This window comes from Panthera uncia (genome assembly GCF_023721935.1).
Source record: "Panthera uncia isolate 11264 chromosome E2 unlocalized genomic scaffold, Puncia_PCG_1.0 HiC_scaffold_20, whole genome shotgun sequence".
NCBI classification, from domain to species: Eukaryota; Metazoa; Chordata; class Mammalia; order Carnivora; family Felidae; genus Panthera; species Panthera uncia.
In genome coordinates this window covers 18,141,791-18,161,484 of record NW_026057589.1, presented here as the reverse complement: position 1 = coordinate 18,161,484, position 19,694 = coordinate 18,141,791, and the positions used below count along the sequence as shown (strand labels likewise).

The 19,694-nt window shown below is 47.1% G+C and overlaps 1 long non-coding RNA gene across 2 annotated transcripts in view; it reads left to right on the top strand.

Moving 5' to 3' along the window:
• The window catches only part of LOC125916493 (uncharacterized), a 251,414-nt gene that overhangs the window by 83,832 nt on the left and 147,888 nt on the right, over positions 1-19,694 (top strand). For both annotated transcript variants that reach the window (XR_007455939.1, XR_007455938.1), the window contains one exon: positions 19,219-19,342. This is a non-coding gene — a long non-coding RNA (uncharacterized LOC125916493). The remainder of the gene's footprint in view (positions 1-19,218; positions 19,343-19,694) is intronic.

Sequence of the window (19,694 nt, the reverse complement as noted above, 5' to 3'; positions counted from 1 at the left end):
AGGTGTGGACTTTGCCCGCTAGCCTCAGTTTGCTGACCCCCTGCAAGGAACAAAAGCTCTCTGAGAATAGGCCTGATGTTTTTCCCCCTTATTTTTTTGCCGGTGTCTTCCAGGTGCTTAGAACAATACTTTGCACTTAGAAGGCACTCGACATAGTTTTGTTAAATAGGAGAAGTGAATAAATGTCACCTATTAAACGGGAAGTTCCTGAAAGGCAGGGCTCCCTGCACCGCGATCAGCTCAGAGAACAGGTTAGGTGAAAATGGACTGAATAGGCGACGAGGGACGGAAACCCCTCCTCCCATCAGCACCTCTGCTGGCGGGACAGGAGCCGGGCGGGTCCGGGCCGGCCTCATTCTCCCGGCCCTGTCACAGCGGCCTCTTCAGCGGCCGTGGATCCACATGAGGAACCAATTACAGGATCACAGGCGGGCCTGGCTGCTCCCCGCGCCCACCCCACGGCCAGCTGTGACAGCCGGCTGCAAGCCTGCAAAGCAGAGGCCAGGTTTCAGGGAACTCGGCAGCGGAAAGGGCCATTAAAGTTAAACACGACTGCCTGTCAGGGGGACGAAGTGACAACAGGAGCCCTGCTCCCCACCGTCTAACTACCTGTCAGCGCCAGCCGGTTGGCTTTCCCCGGGGGCACCATTCTGGCGCTCGGGGCACCGGCTGGGACAGGCAGGGCCCTGGTGTTGGGTGGGGGCGCGTCAGCCGAAACCCAGAGGCCGAGCTTGTGTCGTTTTTGGAAATTGGGGCACGGCCAGTGCAGCCGGATAAAGACGAGAGGAGGAAGGGAGGGTGGGGGTGCTGCCCTGTGCCGGGGCGGGGGTGGGGGCTGGCCAGCGGGGCCCTCCGCTGCTGGGGCCTCACCCAGAAAGGACGCGGCTCCTCTTCCGTTGCACGTCAACTTCGCTGCCATTGGATAGTCTGCGAGATTTCAAACAGATAAATGCCCCTTTGGGAAGCCGGAATGCCGTGGCAGACAATTTTAGGCCTTGATTTGATTGATAAATCCTTTGTGACAAGAGGGGATGAGAGAGGCCCCCGGTTTGGTACATATAAATAGGAAATTAGCTGGCAAAGTTGTCAAAGATAATTAACTCTCCGATTCTGCGGGTCTATTCAGGTTGACATCCTGAAATTATTTAGAAATGCACATGTCAACGCTCTGACAGAATTTGGGGCTGATCCGATAAACAGATTTGGAGATGTTTGATTGTAAAATGATGTAAGCGCTTAGCTGGTGCTTTATCACCGCGTGCTTCCGTTCGCGCCAGTGGATGTGGCCGGGAGAGGGTTTGGCTGTGTGGGGATGGGGGATGGGGGATGGGGGGAGATTGGGTAGGATGCACAAGGTTGGACTCGTTGCCTTCTTCCTGCTTTTTCTCTCACGGACTTGAGAGATTCCTAACCCTCAATTCAGCTGCAGTGAACCTTGGACTCAGCCCAAGGACTTGTCTCTGAACCTCAGCCTCCAGTCAGAAGGGAGGCATCAGAAGGATTCAGCAACGTGTGTCCTGTCCCCCTGTGAAGCCCAGTATGGGTCAGGCGAGCGCAGTGTACAAAACCATGTAGAGTCACTGCTGTTCCTTATTCATCACGACTTTAGGGTAAATCACTGGGCCTGACATGCTATTAAGAGGGGAGAATGCTGTCTCTGGCATCTCCATCTTGTTATTGGAAATTGCCTTTTAAAAAGCAGATCGGTTTGGAGCCAGATCCTTCCAATGAGGAAGCATCCTTCCTCCAAGTGGATGAAAACTAGTATTTAGTGGGCACCTACTATGTGACAGAGACCAAGTTGGACACTGTACTGTAAGATTTGCTTACGTCGGTCTTCAGAATTTTGGTAGAGGTTTGTCTTTCTCGTTTGGATGAGAAAACATACTGAGAGAAGTTAAATCAGCTACTGGAGGTAACCAGCCATCAGAGTGAAATTTGGATTTGAACTTGGGTTTGCAGTTTCAGCCCTTCCCCACCCCCCACCTCAATGTTATTTTATGGTTAACTGCATCAGCTACTTAGAAGAAAGGGAATTTGGAGATCATCTAATTCAAGGTTTAATAGCCTATAGGTCAAATCCATTCTGTTACCTGCTTTTTTTTTTTTTTTTTTTTTTTTTTTATGACCCATGAGCTAGGAATGCTTTTACATTTTTAAGTGGTTGGGGAAAGAAAAATATTTCGTGACATGTATGAAAAACTGGTGAAGTTCAAATTTGAACTGTCCATGAGTAAAGTTTTATTGGGACGCAGTCTCCCTCCTTCATTCATGTATCACCTATGTGTGTTTCTGTGCTCTGAAGGCAGGATGGTGACAGAGACCATTTGGCCTTCAAACTTCAAAAGCTGAAAATATGTACCATTTGGCTCTTGACAGAAAACATTTGCTGAGCCCTGGTTTCCCTCTGTCTCAGTGAGAGCTTACTGAGCTGGCACTGGTAAAACTCTCGACAGGCATTACCTAATTTATCGTAGCCACTTGAGGTGGGTCCCAGTAAGTATTACGCAGGCGAACAAGCTAATGTTCAGAGAGGTTCAGGAAGCTGGCCTGGCTAACACAGCAGAGCCAGGATTCATGGCCAAGCCGGCCTGATTTCACACTCAAAGCACAAACCCTGAATTCCCTCCCTTTGTTGCTATTTCACTGTAACTTCATGTTACCTGGAATTGGCTTTTCTTGGCGCCTAAGACACAGGGGTGATTACCACTGGGGTGGGCAGAGTAACGCCCCCGCAAAGACGTCCTCATCCCAATTCCCAGAACTGTCACTCAGCTACCTTCCGTGGCAGAAGGGACCTTGCCGATGTGATTAAGGATCTTGAAATGAGAAGGTGGCTCTGGATTATCCTACAGACAAGGGTACTTACAAGAGGGAGGCAAGAAGGTCAAAGAGGAAGAGACGGGAGACTGAAGCAGAGGTTGGAGTGATGGGGCCCACGGGCCAGGGAGAGCAGGCTACCTCTCAAGGTGCAAAAGACAAGGAAACGGGTTCTCCTCTGACCTCCACCACTGCAAGAGGATGGATTTGTGTTGTTTAAGACACCAAGCGAGTGGTAATTTGTTACGGCAGCTACAGGAAACTAGCACACCCCCGCCAGGTCCTTGCCTTCAAGCCGTTCAGTCTGGTAGGAGACTCGGCCATCAACCGGAGCGGGTTTCAAAGGGAAACCTGAGCTGCAGGCGTTGAGAATAAAATCAGGTAATTTATTGGGGGGTGGGATCGTCCTCGAAGGCCTTCCTCATGGAGGGGCCAGAGGGCTCGCAATAGTGCAGAACTGTGTCCTGCACGAGGTCTGTCTTCATTCTGGTTTCTGGGGCCAGATCCTGGCATCTCCCAGGGCAGCCCCAGAGCACAAGGAGGAAGACAAGAATCAGGCCATTTCCTTCACTTTGCCGTGCTGCAGTGTCTGCCCTGTGCACTGCACATCTGGGGCCAGCCTCAGGCTTTGTGGCACGTGACCTACAGCTGCTGTGTGCTCCTCAGCGAGTTTGCTTTTGGTTAGTGAGGACCTAGACTTTTGCAAAAGGGAAATCACAGTCTCGCCTTCATTTTATTAATATTGTGACCATTTGCAAATGAATTTCGAAGGCAATATAATTTACCTCTTGTATAGAATTCAGTTTTGATTACTGCCCAGTCACTGAAGTTCCACCTTTCACGAGAGCGCTTATTATGAGAAATTAAGATACCTTTCTCCCTCATCCAAATAAAATAAACGTATGGCTATGGGATGCGATCAAATTAAAAAATATCATTTAATCCAGGGAAGATAATTATTGGAATGAGGCTGGAGAGGAGAAACTCAATCTAGGGTTTGAATGTTGTCGTGGAATTTTGAAGGCTATTTTCACTCATCACTGACTTTTAATAGCATTTTGCACAGAGTAATTTGCAGCATAAACCTTGTTAGGGTGATATAGGTTATTTTGGAATCATGTTGGATCCCCAGACAGAACCTTTCTGCAGACCATGTTGTGGTGCCCCAGTATGTTTGAATGGATATTCCTGGAGCATCATTTAACCAGACATCGCTGTGCCTCTCCCTCGTTAGTGGTGACCACAGTGGCTTTATTCAATTTGGTCAGGCTTTGTTCAAGATGTCATTGGGGAAGGAAGCAGAAAAGTTAGCTTTTTGCTGTTGTATCATGTGTATGCCCCGCGTTGTGTGTGTTTGCGGCAAGGTTCGTAGACTTGAGGGAGTGGCCTTGATTTTCAATGCCGGACTGTGTGCCCTGAGTTTTGTTTCAACAGTAAAGGTCCCTGCCGTATATGTCCTTGGCATGTGGCACTTTGGAGCAAACCCTGCCTAATTCCCACCTGCAGCCCCTGTGATTGTTTTGAGTCCTTTCACTGCCCTGGGAAGCCCAGTCTGCCTGTTTTGAAGGAAGCTGGAAGTGTTCCGGAAATCATAGCCCTCAATGAATAAGTCATGTGCTTTGGTGGGAGGTGGAGACATACTTCTCTCAGGGTGGAGTGTGGGTGGCCACATGGCTATTGTTCTCTGTGCCTAGTGTTCCCTGGTGGGAGCCCCAGTTGCCCCTAATGGTCACAGGCATGAAAATCCATCCTTTCCCCAGTTTGTGTCCCTTCTGTGTGTCACTCTCCCACTTCCTTGAAGTTACTGCCCAAGTAGACCACTTGCACCCAAATCCTGTCTGGTCCTTTGGGGGAATCCAAATCAAAATGATCATTGTGCCGACCAATTTGTTTGCTTGCTTATTCAGTAAACACCTGTCTTGAGCCTGTTCAGAGCAGGCAGCTGGGAACTAGGTAAGCCCTCTGACTGGAGGAGCATAGACCCTGGGGGAACAGACAGATGAGATAGGCAAGCAGACATAGAATGAATAGTTGTACCGAAGTGTCCTGCTGAAAATAAGCAGGGTCGCGGGAGGGAGAGAAGGGAGACTCTTGGCATACAGCAGTCATCAGGTGAGCTCTGGTGAGCTGGTGACCAGAAGCCTGGCGAATGGGAAGGAGCCAGAGGTGCAAAGACTAGGGAAGCATTGGAGCGTTCACGGAGCGTCAGGGAGGATGTTGAGTTTGCGGTGTTGATGGGGATTGTCGTGGGAATCAGAGAAGACACAGGAAGGACCCAGATCACCCAGCTCTCAGGGGTCGTGCTCAGACCTACTTTATTTTAAGGGAGAAGGACAGCTCAAGTTAAAATCTATGTGAAGAAGCAGGAACACTTGAAGTGAACCTGACACCTGAAGAAATGTTCAGACTCCGTGATCGCCATTGCTGACAAAGGCTGCGTTCAAGTTTCAACGATAATACAGATGGGGATGAATGAAAGGGAAGCAGCACTTGCCATGAACTTGCTCACGGCAGAGTGCTTTGTGCCTGGCAATATCCTACTTTCATGCTTTCTGCGACCAGTTAAGTTGGTCGTTTCCCATACCCGTTGACACGGTGAGAACATTGAGGGTCCGGGAGTTTGGATAATTTACCTAAAGCTCAGTGAGATATGAACCCAGATCTCTCTGGCTCTTCAACAAATGACATCCCAGTTACTAAAACACTGCCATCTTTGCTTTGTCTGAAGCACTGTTTAAAATAATTGATAAGCAGCGAGTTGCCAGTAAGAAAACTAGCATGAGATCTTTTGATTCAGTGAAGACAATGGAAAGGTTTATTGACTCCATGGCTATTTAACTTGCATGTTTCCTATTCCACAAAAGCATCGCCACACTTTGATCATTCTACCTTGCCAAGCTTTGAGTCTCTGATCTACTGTTATTTTTCATGCTTAGAAAACTCCCGAACTGGGGTGTGTGCATGTGGGTGGGGTATACCCTACAGGTGTGGTGCTGACTGCACTCGGTGTGTTCATAGTCAGACGCCATAAAAGGTAGGAAAATGCTTAGCTCCGTTCTGGCTGCCTAACGTTAGAAATGACGATCTTCCCTTGGCTGGTTTGTATCTCTAGGACTTGCTTAATTAGACAAAACTGTTGCCCATCCACTGGAGATGCTTAAAGCAGTTCAGTAATCTCTTAACAACCCTTATCATTTTCCAATAGAAAGAGAAGGAATGTGTTTATTACTCTTTAACCCCCCACCTACTATTGACAACCCCCCACCTACAATTATTAGCTTGTTTAGCCACAGAACTGAACACTTTCTCCCACGGCAAGCCTTTGGCTGGCGAGATGGGATGAAGGGCGGGGTGGCGGGGGTGGTGAGGAGTCCATTAACGTCTGGAATACTTGCTGGATTAATGTTAGAATTTTGTTTGGGTTCACTTTGAATTTAATGTTAATATTACTTCAGTAGTTGAATCGACCCAGCTGATTTTAATATTTTGATTGGCATGGCCTATCAACTCATTTATGAAGAAATTATTGAGCACTTACTATGTGCTGAGCACAGCGGTTGTGGCCATGACCACAACATAGACGGTCCCTTCTCCTCTGGAGCTGCAGTCTAGGTGGGGTTTCAAACAAACAAATCCCCATACCTCAGGTATGCACATGAGTTTTGGTGATGCTAAAACCCAGGGAAGTGACAGACACCGGTTGCAGGCGATCTTCAGATGGGGTGGTCGGGGAGGGCATCCCGAGAAGATGACAGCTGAGAGCTGAATGTTGAGGATGACGCCAGGCCAAGATGTGAGAGAGGAGCTTGTCAGGAAAGGGGAAGTACGGACGTCAAAGTCCCAAGGCGGGAATAAACTCAGTGCAGTTTCAAGAACGTATAAATCAAGGCATGTTGCTGGAGATGAAGAGCCAAGAGGGAGGGAGGCAGAAGGAGGTGTTGGTGAGGTATGCAGAGTTTATACCGAATTGTGTGGGGAAACCACTAGATGGTTCACATCAGACTCATCACATGCTCGGATGCTCATGTTTTTAAAAGATCGTTCTGGCTTCTTTAGGAGAGCAAAGACCAGAAGCAACTGTACCGGCAAAGGAGCTGTGGCGGCAGTTGGGGATCACTGTGTCTGGCATTAGGCGGTGGGAGGTGCGGAGGGGGGCAGTGAATGGATTTGGGAGAGGCCTTGCAGGTAATCCCACAGCGCTTGCTGATGGATTAGATGACAGGAGGGAAAAAGAGGGAATAGGAGTAAGTCCCCTGGGGGGGGGGGGGGGCAGAATGCCAGGGCAGTGCCATTTTCTGAGATACAGATGACTGGGGGAGAAGTTGGCTTAAAAAATGAACGGAGAGGGGGCGCCCGGGTGGCTCAGTAGGTTAAGTGTCTGACTTCGGGTCAGGTCATGATCTCACAGTTTGTGGGTTCAAGCCCTGCCAACGCAGGGCTGACAGCTCAGAGCCTGGAGCCTGCTTCGGATTCTGTGTCTCCCTCTCTCTCTGCCCCTCCCCTGCTTTGTGCTCTGTCTCTCTCTGTGTCTCTCAAAAATAAATGTTAAAAAAAAAAATCAAGAGTTTTGTTTTAGTCTTGGTTTTTAGACATCAGTGGAGAAGTCTTATATGTGATTCTATACCGTTTACAATTCTGAGAGTTTACAGATCAAAATTTAAAACACAGCCTAGTCAAAATAACTTTAGGTTAACATGATCCAACTCTTCCATTGTGTATTAATAATCTCTGTTCTCTGAGTCTTTGTCCAGGTTAAGACAAAATTCTATATTTTACTCATATCCTTCCAATGAACTTTTGATGACACCTTCATCTTGAAGTATGGCGTATGTGTGTGTGAGAGAGAGAGAGAGAGAGAGAGGGAGAGAGAATCTTTGTTTCTTAAAGTTTTTATTTTAATTCCAGTTGATTCACATACAGTGTTCTATTAGTTTCAGGTGTACAATATAGTGATTCATCATTTCCTTACATCACCCAGTGCTCCTCACAACAAATACACTCCTTAATCCCCAACAAGTATATTCCTTAATCCTCATCACCTCTTTCATGAGAGGGATAATCGTGTATTCCTTCCAGGCACTTTGCACTCACCTTGGCTTTGTAGGTCTCACAGAAAACCTATGAAGTTGGTACTTGACTCATTATGATGAAATTTGGCTTCACTTACTGGAAAGTCTCCTGTAGTGGTTTAAATACACAAGGTTGAGTCTCACAAGTGAAAGGATAACTGGAGCTGGGCAATCCAAGGCTGGCATGGCAGCTTCATGAAATCATTAAGGGACATGGGTGGGTCCCTTCTGCCTTGCTGCTCTGCTAGTTTTAGCATGTTGTCTCATGGTCCAAAATGGCTGCTCAGGCTCCAGCCATTATATTCTATGCCAGGCCACAAGAAAGTAGGAGTGGAAGGTCTTCTTCTTCTTCAAGGACTTTTTTGGAAGTTTCCTGCCATACTTCTACTTATAGCTCATTGTTGTATGTGTACACCTAGCTTCAAAGGAGTCTGGGAAAATAGTAAAGTGGCATTTGCTAAGGAAGAAAGAGATTATGAATATTAGCAATTATCTAGCAACTTTCCTTCAGTCCTAGTATGCCTGCTTTACTTGCCCACGACCACATAACAAAATAGGTGGGTAGGCTTTACTATTATTTGTTCTCTTACTTTCTGCCTTTCTTATTCTCAGCTCTTCTGTTATCTTCACAATTGAGAAAATGGCTAGTTTTGTTTTGTTTTTTTCCTCAAACACCCTCTCAGAGCTATTTATTTGCCCATTTCTAGTGCCAGGACCTTTCTGTGAGTTCTGCAAAGTGTTATGGGCAACAGAAGAAAGGGAAAGTACTGATTTTCGACCTTGCAATGCAATATCTCCCAGCTTCCATAAATCAGCAGGTTTTCAGGAGGCGGGAAGGAGAGTACCATCTGATTTTTACGCCTGATTCACAATAAGATGTGCACAGGGGCTTCTGGGATGCTTGCTTTCCCAAAAGGCTGAGGCAGCAGAAACATGTCTATTATGTCAGGAGAGAAGGAGTCGCCCATTTAGAAGTAAGTGCTAATGCTGATAGAGAGCATTTGAACTTTCTATATCTATTTTTAATACAACTTGGTGGGACACGTCCTTCCACGTGTCTCTGTACATGTCCTGAGACTCCCAGAGAGGATCCTTAGTGACTTTTCTGCTGTAAACCAAAGCTTCGTTTTAAAAATAGGAACACCGAGTATGTGGACCTCAGATCTCTTGGATCAGCATGGATGTGTGGCTTCTCAAGGTCCAAGAGTGCTAATTCCTGTTGCTGTAGAACATTCTCTTCCCTCTGCCGTAGATTCATATCCACTGGGTTATATGACTGCAAACCCGAATCTTGGGCTTGGTGTCAGTGTCTTTGGAATCTGGGGACCACATGTGAACATAGAGGCAAGGCAGAGCTCACCTGCAAACAGAGGTACCCACTGTCTTGACGTGGAAGCCACTTCAACACTTGGGTCTCAGGCTCCGTCTGCTCCAGACGCAAGTCCGTTTAGACCATTTACCGCATTCCTGAACAGGGTGACGGGGTGGTAAGAGTTGTGATCTGTTATCCTGAGGGTGCCATCCTGTGACTGAGGGCTCTCAGCAGGAGTCCATTAGGTGAGCTCCTTTGGAGACATACCGTTTCCTGCACCCTGCACATTCTCACATCATCCTCTGGGTAACTCCACGATGTAGTTGCTGACATCCTTGTTTTACTATCGGGGAAACTGAGGCTGGGAGAGGTCAATAACTGACTGACACTCTGCCTCATAAGGAGTAGAGCCCAGATCGGAGCTCAGACGTTTAACACCTGTCCACGAGCTTTGTTTCAAGAAAGCTAATTTACTACACGTACACCCCAAATAAAGAGTTTTTAAAACTTAGCAACACAGGGCTGGGTTAGGTTGAACTCTGTGCCACTGCAATACTCGATGGTATTTGTGCTACAAAAATGTCACTTCCACGTGGCCCCATCAGTACCTAAAATAACCCCTTGCCAGGTTATCTGATTCAGTTTAGGGTTGGGAAACTATAATTATTAAAGGACTCCTCTGCCGTTAATATTCTAGAACCCGTAATTCCAGCGCAAATGAGCATGGTGCCAATGAGGACAGCATTATCGATCGGCTTGGCCATTACTCCTGGCTAGACATCTGTTGTCCCCTGTCCTTCTGCACCCCACCAGGAACTGCTAGCTTTCCACAAAGAGGAATGACACTTCTTCAGTGAAGTACTTTCATGGAACTTAGGTAGTTGCCTTTCGGAAAAAAAAAAAATTCTTTACTGCCACAGTTACAAAAACTTGTAAGATTTCTGCGTAAAGAAGTTTACTGCAGCAAGAGGCACAATATGTACGTGATCGCGGTCAATACAGGAAGGTCGGACTGGAGGATGTAGGAGAGCGTCTTAGGGACTGCCAGTGAAATGGAGTGGAGTCTGTTTTATTTTCTCCCTGCTCTATCACACTTTCGTATACTGTCCAGCTTTCCTCTGTCATATGCTTTATACACACACACACACACACACACACACACACACTTATGAGAAGAAAATCAAATCCTCAAAAATGAAAGAAAACTCTTCAAAAATACAACTTAAACATGGTTGGGCAAAAATATTGATGCGAAGAGGAAGTCTTACTCTGTCTTTTGGTGGAGAAAGAGTTTGATTTGCTGAGAGACCCTGCCTCTACAAAAGGAGTGTAGAGGGTGCTGTGGGGGCGGGTGGGGGAAGGAATACGAAAAGGGTGGAACAGCATGATGGCAAGCTGGGAGGATTCTAGAAGGAAGGGGACAATGGTCACACAGTGGGATATCTCACTGCGATGCCACATCCTCCATGGTGCCTCCCTGAGCCTCCACTCTGATTAGAGCCTCCCAAGTGCACCCTCATTAGGATGACATTGCCTGTTCAACCAGGACCTCCTGGTTTTAGCACTGCAAGGTCCATCTCCTGGAAACCCACTGCGAAGGTTGGCCACCTGACCGCCGTGGTGCTCTTTCCTTTCCTGTCGTTGTACTTAGCACAATTGAGTGCAGTTGTTAGTTATGGGGTGTGTAATTTCTTTATCTCCTTCATTTTCTTATAACTGTTTTCCCCTGTTAGGCAGTAGATTTCATGAATGCAAAAACTATACAGTGCCTTGCACACAGTGGGTACTGGAGTATTTACTGAATGAAGGGATATGCTGGCCAGGAGCAGGCAGTCAGGCTGTGCATGCGTGAAGATAGGTGGGGAGAGAGCTTGGTATATTCGATAGCCAGCCCATTCACAGCAAGGCCAGTGAACAGTCAGAGGCTTGGGGTGAGACCATCCTAGAGTATTTGCATTTGGACGTTCATCCACCCTCTTCACTGTCTGCCCAAAGCTATCGACCTGCTCCCCACAGAAAGGCCCGGCTACACATCATTTTGCATATATCTTCGAAGGTTAGAGCAAGAGTGACAAGACTACATCCCATTGGATAAATGTGGCCCATGGCATGTTTGTAAATAAAGCTTTATTAGAGCACAACCACGGTCATTCATTTGCCTACCGTCACTCGCTGCTTTCTTGCCCGAGGGCGGAGTTGTATGGTTGTGACGGGGAGTATGATGGGCCTGCAAAGCCTCAAATATACCTTTGGGCCCTTTACGGAAAACATTGCTTGGCCCCTAGTTTAGAGAGTGCCGAGGGCCTCTGGGTGTCTAGACGTAGGATGAACCTTGCTGTAGTGGCTTGAGAGCCACTGAAGGATTGTGAAGATGACAGCAAAGCTCTCAGTCCCCCCTTGGGGATGATGGCTCTGGCTGTGCTGTGGAGGGGTACAGAAAGGTTAAGACTGGCAGTGGGGGAACCTTTGTGGTCACGGCCCACGGGTGGGATGGTGAGATTGAACTAGGAGGGAGGTGGAGAGGAGAGCATGGAGTTTCAGATGCCTGCCTTTCCCGCTTGCTCTGCCTCTCCGTCCACCCAACTCTGCTCTGGATACGCCCCTGGCAGTTGCAGTCCGCACTTGACCGTGACCTGCTGGGTCCCACGCAGATATTGTCCAATCAGCCCCTCTTAGGCTCATCCCTGGCAGCATGCAGAGCTCTCATCAGGGGAATTCACTCATACGCTTGTGCTTTGTGCAGTGCTGGCTTTAAAAAGATCTAAATGCAAAAATTGAAAAAAAAAATCTAAAACCCTGTGGGGCTCACAGAGCAAGTCAAAGAGCAAGAGCTTATTGTTGGCCTTTGAAACAACCATTGCCTTTGAAATGTGAGGTCTTGACAGTTATGCATCAGGACAAAGTTAGGATGCAGTGAGATCTAGCTACTCACCCTCTGTACCCTTTGTCTATGATGATGCTGGGAGCATTGAGAAATAAAGAACAACATGTACCCTGAGATGTACTCCCCCCGGGAATCCTGTCTTCCTGTTTGCTATGTCAGGGTACAGGGACCACATCTAGAGATGAGATAGATATTGGAAGTGAGTGCTCATCCTACATTTACCGTCAATTTTTTCCCTCCACTTGGAAGGACTTGTACAATTATTTGCCATAAACAGTGCCCTGAAGGAAGAGCTCCACCAGTGCTGGGCTGTTGTGGGCTCTGAGAATGTTGTGAGGGGTGATGTGAGGTGGGACAAGCCTCAGTGGGGGGCAGTTACACAGATCATGCTGCGGTGTGGATGAATCTTGAGAACAAAACACTAAGTGAAAGAAGCCAGTCACAGAAGACCACAGATAGTATGATCCCATTTGTGTGAAATGTCCAGAATAGGCACATCCATAGACACACAAGATTAGTGCCTGCCAAGGCTAGAGGGAATGGCGAATGGGGAGTAAGTGCTTAATGGGTCTAGAGGTTTTAATCTGGAGTGATGGCGGTATTTTGGAACTAGATAGAGATGGTGATTGCACAACGTTGTGAATGTGCTAAATGCCGCTGAACTGTCCATTTTGAAATGGTTACTTTTATGCTATATGAATTTTGCCTCAATAAATTACTCTAACAAAGGAGGGGAGGAAGAGCAGGAGAAGGGAGAGGCATGTCCCTTAAAGGATTACACTTCTTATGGGATTCAACAGTCACCTTCATCTATCTCCCTTGTAGAACTGTCTCCTGTATGTATGTGGCTGTGCTAGTTCTCACATTTTTATGTTCTATGTCTTGCTCCCACAGGCCGTGGATTTACCCCCGAGTCTCTCCAATCCACCTCTTCCTTTCTTGTCTTGCTGTTACCCCCTTTGTCTGGGACCTTCATCTTCCCAGAGTGGGAGATGCCCTTTCTCCCTGCCTCCAGTGTCCCCACTTCGAATCTGCTCCCAGCCCTGGACTGGAGAAATCTCAGTAGCACACCTCTGGCATGACTTCACACTGCTGTGCCCCATGTCTGTTCTGGTTCCCCTACTTTGTGTAGAGAGTTCTAGTTTACCAGCCTGGTGTGATAAACTGAAGAGGACCGTGGGCCTGGATTCAGAAACTCTGGCACAACCTGATTCTGACATCCACTAGGGCGGCATCTTGGCCAACTTGTGTGTATGTGTGTTAATTTACACAGGCTCAGTTTTGTTTCCCATTTGTTTTTTCCTTTTGTTGTGTGATGGGAATGACAGTCTGTCATGGGGTTTGGTGTGAATCAAGTGATGTTATGTGTGGCTGACATTTGCTGAGCACTTGTGCTGGCAGTGCTGGACTAAGTACCTAATTTGGATTTTGTCGTATAGTAGAAGACAGCATCAACCTGAGGCTCTACCTGTGTTTGGTATACCATTTTCATGAACATTATCACTACCTTTCACCGTTCTCTTCAGTATGCTCTATTGCTTTGGCTCATTGCTTTCATTCTGTACATTGGGTCCATTTCCCTACCCCTGAACATGTCTCATGCGTGCTGGTCTCCACACCATTGTGTGGACTGTCCCCTCTGCCTGGATCTCCCTTCCTTTCCTCAGAGTCAGGCTACCTACAGTACCTCTAGTAGCCCAGTTCCCTGCAGGGAAGGTTTGAGAGGACAGTGTCTATTTTCCCAAAGGTTTCTCAGACTCAAGCTGCCTGAGGTGGCCCTGGGGAGTGAGAGAGGCAGAAACCCTCAGATCTCTCCTCGCCCTCGCTGCTGAGCCTCTAGCAGAAATTCACAGCTTCGCCTGCAACCGTGTGTTCCAGGGTCGGCTCAGGAGAATTCACATCCTGGTTTGCTAAATTTCAACCGTGCAAATATTGACATTAACATGCCCTACCCTTACGCTCTGGTCAAATGCCAGTGTTGGGTAGGACATTCCTTGTAAATGCCACATGTGTTTAGTGTGGCTCATCCAGCCTCTGACTCCCTGCCCTGGGATGGACCTGCTTCTTGTGCATGGTCCAGAGCTTGGGTGCTGCTGTGCCGTCTCCTTTCCCTCTCATCATTCAGGTTGTATCCAGGAAGGCTGATGAGGAAGGAGGCCTGCAGAGAGGCAGGAAACTGACAGTTGCCGCTTTTGTGATCACTTGACACATAATGTGACTTCCCAAACATCCAAACAGAAACAAACTTTCGCCCTGCCCCTCCCCACCTCCTTGTTGGAATTTTAGCCTTAGATCTGGCTGAAAGGGAGTACACAGGCCCAAGTCTTGGCTGGGGTGCTATGGACAGTGTTTGGCTTATTGATCCCCTGAATGAATGTTTATTCAGTACATGCTCTGTGCCAGGAATTATGCTAGGTGTTGGAGTATGAGGTGAAGCACATGAACATGCTCACGGGCCTCCCAGAGTTTACCACATAGTACGGATGACAAATAAGAAATTATCATCAGTGTTGTGAGGGCAGTGGCAGAAGTCCGAGTGCGTGTAGGAACGTAAAACAGAGCTGTCTCCCTAGTGAGGAGTAGTCTGCGAGGGCTTCCTGTAGGAGTTAACATACGAGCTGAGGCCTGAAGAATGGAGAAGAATGAGCTGTAGGAGCATCGCAGGCCACTAGAATAGCACGTGCAAAGTCTTGGAGGTGAGTGACAATGTGGAACATTCAAGAAAGTGAAAGGGGGTCAGCATGGTGGTTGGAGTGAATGGAGAGTTCTGTTGGGTTAGGAGGGACAGGGAGAGGGAGAAAAGTGAGAAATGAGGCTGGAGAAAATAGATGGGCCTGACACCTGAAGTGCCTCCCTGACCCCAGGGTACCCAGAGAGAGTCCCTTCTGTGCCCTGGTTGTTGAGAGGGCTGGAATCACAGGGCCTTCTGTGTTCTAGCTCCCCCAACACTTAACAGCAAGTCACTACTACTGAACCATGGTGTCTTTCCCTGTGAAAAAACATAGCTGGCCTCCCCATTCGCGAGGACAGAGGATTGGAGGGGGAGTGCCACTGTTTCCATGTGACCGACGCTCCTCTGGAGGTGCTGATGCTGTGGCTGCTGGAGCTCAGCCTCCTCTGGCCTCCGCTGGCAGCCATCAAGCCCGAAAGGCTGGCCAGTGAGCAGGCAGGAGGGGCGTCCAGCTGCACTCAGCCACAGACAGAACCCCTGCAATTTTCTTCTGATTCCTTCAGTAGAGGAGAGGGCTTTGGTACCACACACATGTGGACTTGGCTCTGTTGTGTTCTCTGCTCATTTTGTTCATCGCTTCTCTCACTCCAACATTGCTTGTCTGTTGTGCACAAGGATGTTCTCAGCCCCAGAGAGACACCCAGGCATGGTGAGCCAGCCACACATGATCGTTGTCCTTGGAGACCTTACCGTCTAATCAGGAAGAGGGGAAGTTAACAAAGAAATGCGGAAGTAATGACCAGGACTGTCAGAGGACCTACAGAGGGCCAGTAGGGCACGACCAGGGCTCTTGTCCCACATTGTAGTTCATAGTTTAAATCTTGGCTCTCCTGATTATCAGATGGGGAAGTTCTTGGACTTTTCTATGCCTCGGTTTCCTCACCTGCAAAAATGTGAAGATTAGGGCTAAACCATGCAAGAAATGGTTTTAAACTTTGCTGCATCCGAATCCCCTGGGGAGATCTTAAAATTCCCATTGGCCAGGTGGTACCCACACCAGAGCAGTCAGGATTTCTGGGGCTGGGGCCCAGACACCAAAGTTTTCTTACAGATGCTTAGGTGATTCCAGTGGGCAGCCAAGTTTGGAAACCAGACCTCTAGCCCAGTACTTCTCCTACTTGAATGTGCCCATGAATCACCTGGAGTCTTGGAATATGCAGATGCTCACTCATTAGTTCTGGCATGCGGCTGGAGCATTTACATTTCTGACGAGGGTTGGACAATGGTTCTCAGTTTCGGCGGTTTTTCCCCTAGTGGACCTTTGGCAAAGACTGGAGACATTTTTGGTTGTCAGAGTTGGGGGATGAGGGTGCTATTTAGTGCGGGCCAGGGATGCTGCTAAATATCCCACAGTGCACAGGACAGCTCCTGTCACAGGACTTTCTGGCCCCAAATGTCAACAGTACTGAGGTGGAGAAATCCTTTTCCCACTGAAGCCGATGCTGCTGGTCCACAGACCACACCCTGAGTGGCAGAGTCCCCTTCTCTGGCTGAGCCACAAGGACTCTGGGCTAAGCTACACAAGCGAAGCTGAGAATTTGTCAGAAAAGTGAGCTGACAAAATTAGCAGAGATCAGTTTTTATCCCTTGTTAGGCTTTTGGCGGCAGGTAGAGAGGATTTCACCAGCTCCCAATTCCTGGCATTAAAGAAGTAGCTGTTTGAATGTTTGGAAGGAAGGGGCTTTGAGAAAGCAAAGGAGCACGTGCACGCAACCACCGGATTTAAGCAGCAAATACAAAAAGAACTGAAGAAGGCAAGGGCATGAATTATTAACAGGGCTGGGTGTGAAAAGTGTAGTGCAAGCCTTTTTAACACTGTTTGAGATCAGGATGAGGAAAAATGGGCAGAGACTTAATTGTTTCATTGACTTCTGCAGAGGAAACCCAGAGTCATCAAATACACACACACAGAGCAGAAGAATTCACACACCACACTCTCCTCCTTTATTTTTTTTTAAAGATTAATTTGTAATTTATAGCTTTAATGACCTGCCTGGTGATGGAGTCGAGATCTGGATTTAGGATTCATAACATGGTGACCGTTCCACAGCTCTCCAGAGTGTTCCCTCCGCCCCGACCCCCTTGCCATACTTACACCCTCATTGTTTCTCATCCAGATGAATTCAATGGGTTCCTAAGTGGTTTTCCTGTGTTTACCCTGTCAGCCTTCCCTTCAAGCCACCTCCACGTTGTGGCCAATGGGAGGTTTCTCAAAAGAATGTCTGATCTCCCCCAGTCCTGGGGAAGCTGTCCATTGACACTTCCCGGATGTGGTCAGTTAAGCTTCCTGGTGCTGTACCATTGCCGAGGTCCTCTGAGCATGATCCAGGAGACCTCGTGGGTCCCCAAGACTTGCAGGAGGTTTGCGAGTGCAAAACTATCTTCCTAATGTTGAGACATTGGCTTTTTCATAGTACTGACACTGGGTCTGATGGTGCAAAAACCATGGTGGATGCCAGTGTTGGTACCTTGGCGGGAGTCAACACAGTGGTTACACAAGCTGGGTTGTACAAGCTACTACTGTCTTCTTCACTCCCCTGCTCTCACATTAAAAAAGAAACTAAGACAACTAGAGCCAGTTTTTCTCAAGCACGTCCTTGATAAAGCAATAAAGATTATTAATTCCATAGAATCTCAACCCTTGGCCACATATCTTTTAATATTTTGTGTGATGAAATGAGAAGTATGTGGAAAGTACTTCTGCAGCCTAGCAAGAGTGCAGTGGCTGCCTTGAGGAAAAGCACTTGAGTGACCGCGTGCTTGAGTTGTGAGCTCAACTAGCCACTTTGTTCATGTGATACCATCACCTGGAAGAATAATTGACAGACAAATTATAATTATGCGAAGTTGGCTATTTGGCAGACATTTTCTCGAAAATGATTAAGGTGAGCCTGTTGCTTCAACAGACACAACCGACAGTCCTTGTTGCCAATGCTAAAATTCAAGCTTTCAAGTGAAAATTAGAATTTTGGAACACTTGTATGTGCAACTATGAGCTTGACAGCTTCCCAATTCTGGATGAGATTGGTGGTATTAACACATGTGGGATTTATTTTTTTGTTAGTATCATATAAATGAAATGTGAAAATATTTAGAAAAGATCTACACACCTCAGGGAATCTGTATTTTCTTTTTTTTTTTAACGTCTATTATTTATTTTTGAGAGAGAGAGTGTGTGTGTGTGAACAGGGGAGGGGCAGAGAGAGAGGGAGACACAGAATCTGAAGCAGGCTGTAGGCTACGAGCTGTCAGTATGAGCCTGATGCAAGGCTTGAACCCCTGAACGTGAGATCATGACCTGAACTGAAGTTGGACGCTTAGCTGACTGAGCCACCCAGGCACCCCAGGGAATCTTTGTTTTCCAAATGATTCATCATGCATGATAAACCATTCAAAGTGCGAGATGGACTGATGAATTTTAATTGGACAGATTAAAAAAACATATTGACACGGTTTCAGATTCTACATTGCAGCTAATCTTTGAGAAATACCCCTTGTTGAGTTTTGGTGTAGTATCAAAGAAGGCTACCCACAATTATCTGAGAAGACTATTTCAAGTATTCTTCTCTTTTCTAATTACATACCTACATGAATCTGGATTTGCTTCATAGACTTCAACTGAAAACCAAATTCTAACAGATTGAATGTATAAGTAAATGTAAGATTCTAACTGTCTTTTACTAAGCCAGACATTGAAGGCCTTTGCAGAAAATGTTACTAAACAATGCCACTGTTCTCACTAAGTTGTTTTTTGTCTTAAAAACTATGGTTATTTAAAATTGAAACTGTTGCTTAGGTTGACATGTGATGGATTTAGTATTGCTCTTTTAAAGAAATGAATAAATATTTTAAAATATCATCAGTTTGAGTATTGATAGACATAATTCACACAAACCAAAGCTCCTTGGGGACTTCCATAGATTGTCACTGTGAAAATGGGTCCCTGAGACCAAGAGTTTGAGCAATACCATCTTAGACCTTCACTACTGACACCTCTTTGATCTTCTCTGTGCTTAGAGGGATGTGCTACTCTTGTTCTTAACCTGTAAATGTGCACCACTCCAGAGATTGTTGCATTTCAGAGCATGGTCACATTACATTATCAGCTGAAGTTTCACAAGGCTAAGGAGTTTGGGAGTTTGGAGGCTTAATGACCTGCAGCATGGAAAGCCATGCTGTGAAAAATAATACCAAACAGCTGGTGGGAATAGAATGCCCACTGAGAGTTGTCCTTGAATGTGTCAGTCTTTTGCCCTGAACTTGGAGACCTGCAACTCTCAACCCTCCATTCAGTGGGAGCTCGGCTGAGTCGTGTGCGGGTTATTCCTTTAAGGCGCACTTGTAACAGGTATATTGGATTCTTGGGGTTACCTTCTCAGCATTGTGTCTTCTTCTTTCTCAGAGATGATCCATTAGTCACCATCAAGACCCAAATAGACCGGTAGCCAATGAGAACGTCAGTCTTCCACAAGCCCGCCTCCACAGAACTGCAGGCTTTGTCGGGCCTCATCTAGCCTCCTCATGGGGTAAGTTGTCTTGGCCTGGACCAGATGGATTCCCCCAGGAGGTTTGGCTAAAACATCTTCTTTTTCTGAACGTTTGAAGCCCTCATGCTCATAGGTACCCATCTGTTCCTCTTGGAAATGTGTCTCAGCCATTGGGTTTGGGATGATATGGCGTTTCCCCTACAAATGAAATATCTCTGCTCCATTTCCTCTGACACCCAGTTGCCACTTTCACAGGTGATGGGTTTGCTGAGAAGACTCAAATAGGACACTAGCATTTTAGAGTTCTGTGTCTGATTGTAATGTCTACATTCTGCCATTCACCCTCTTGTTATCTAAGTCTCCTGAGACAAGGGAGCTGTGTGACCAAGGG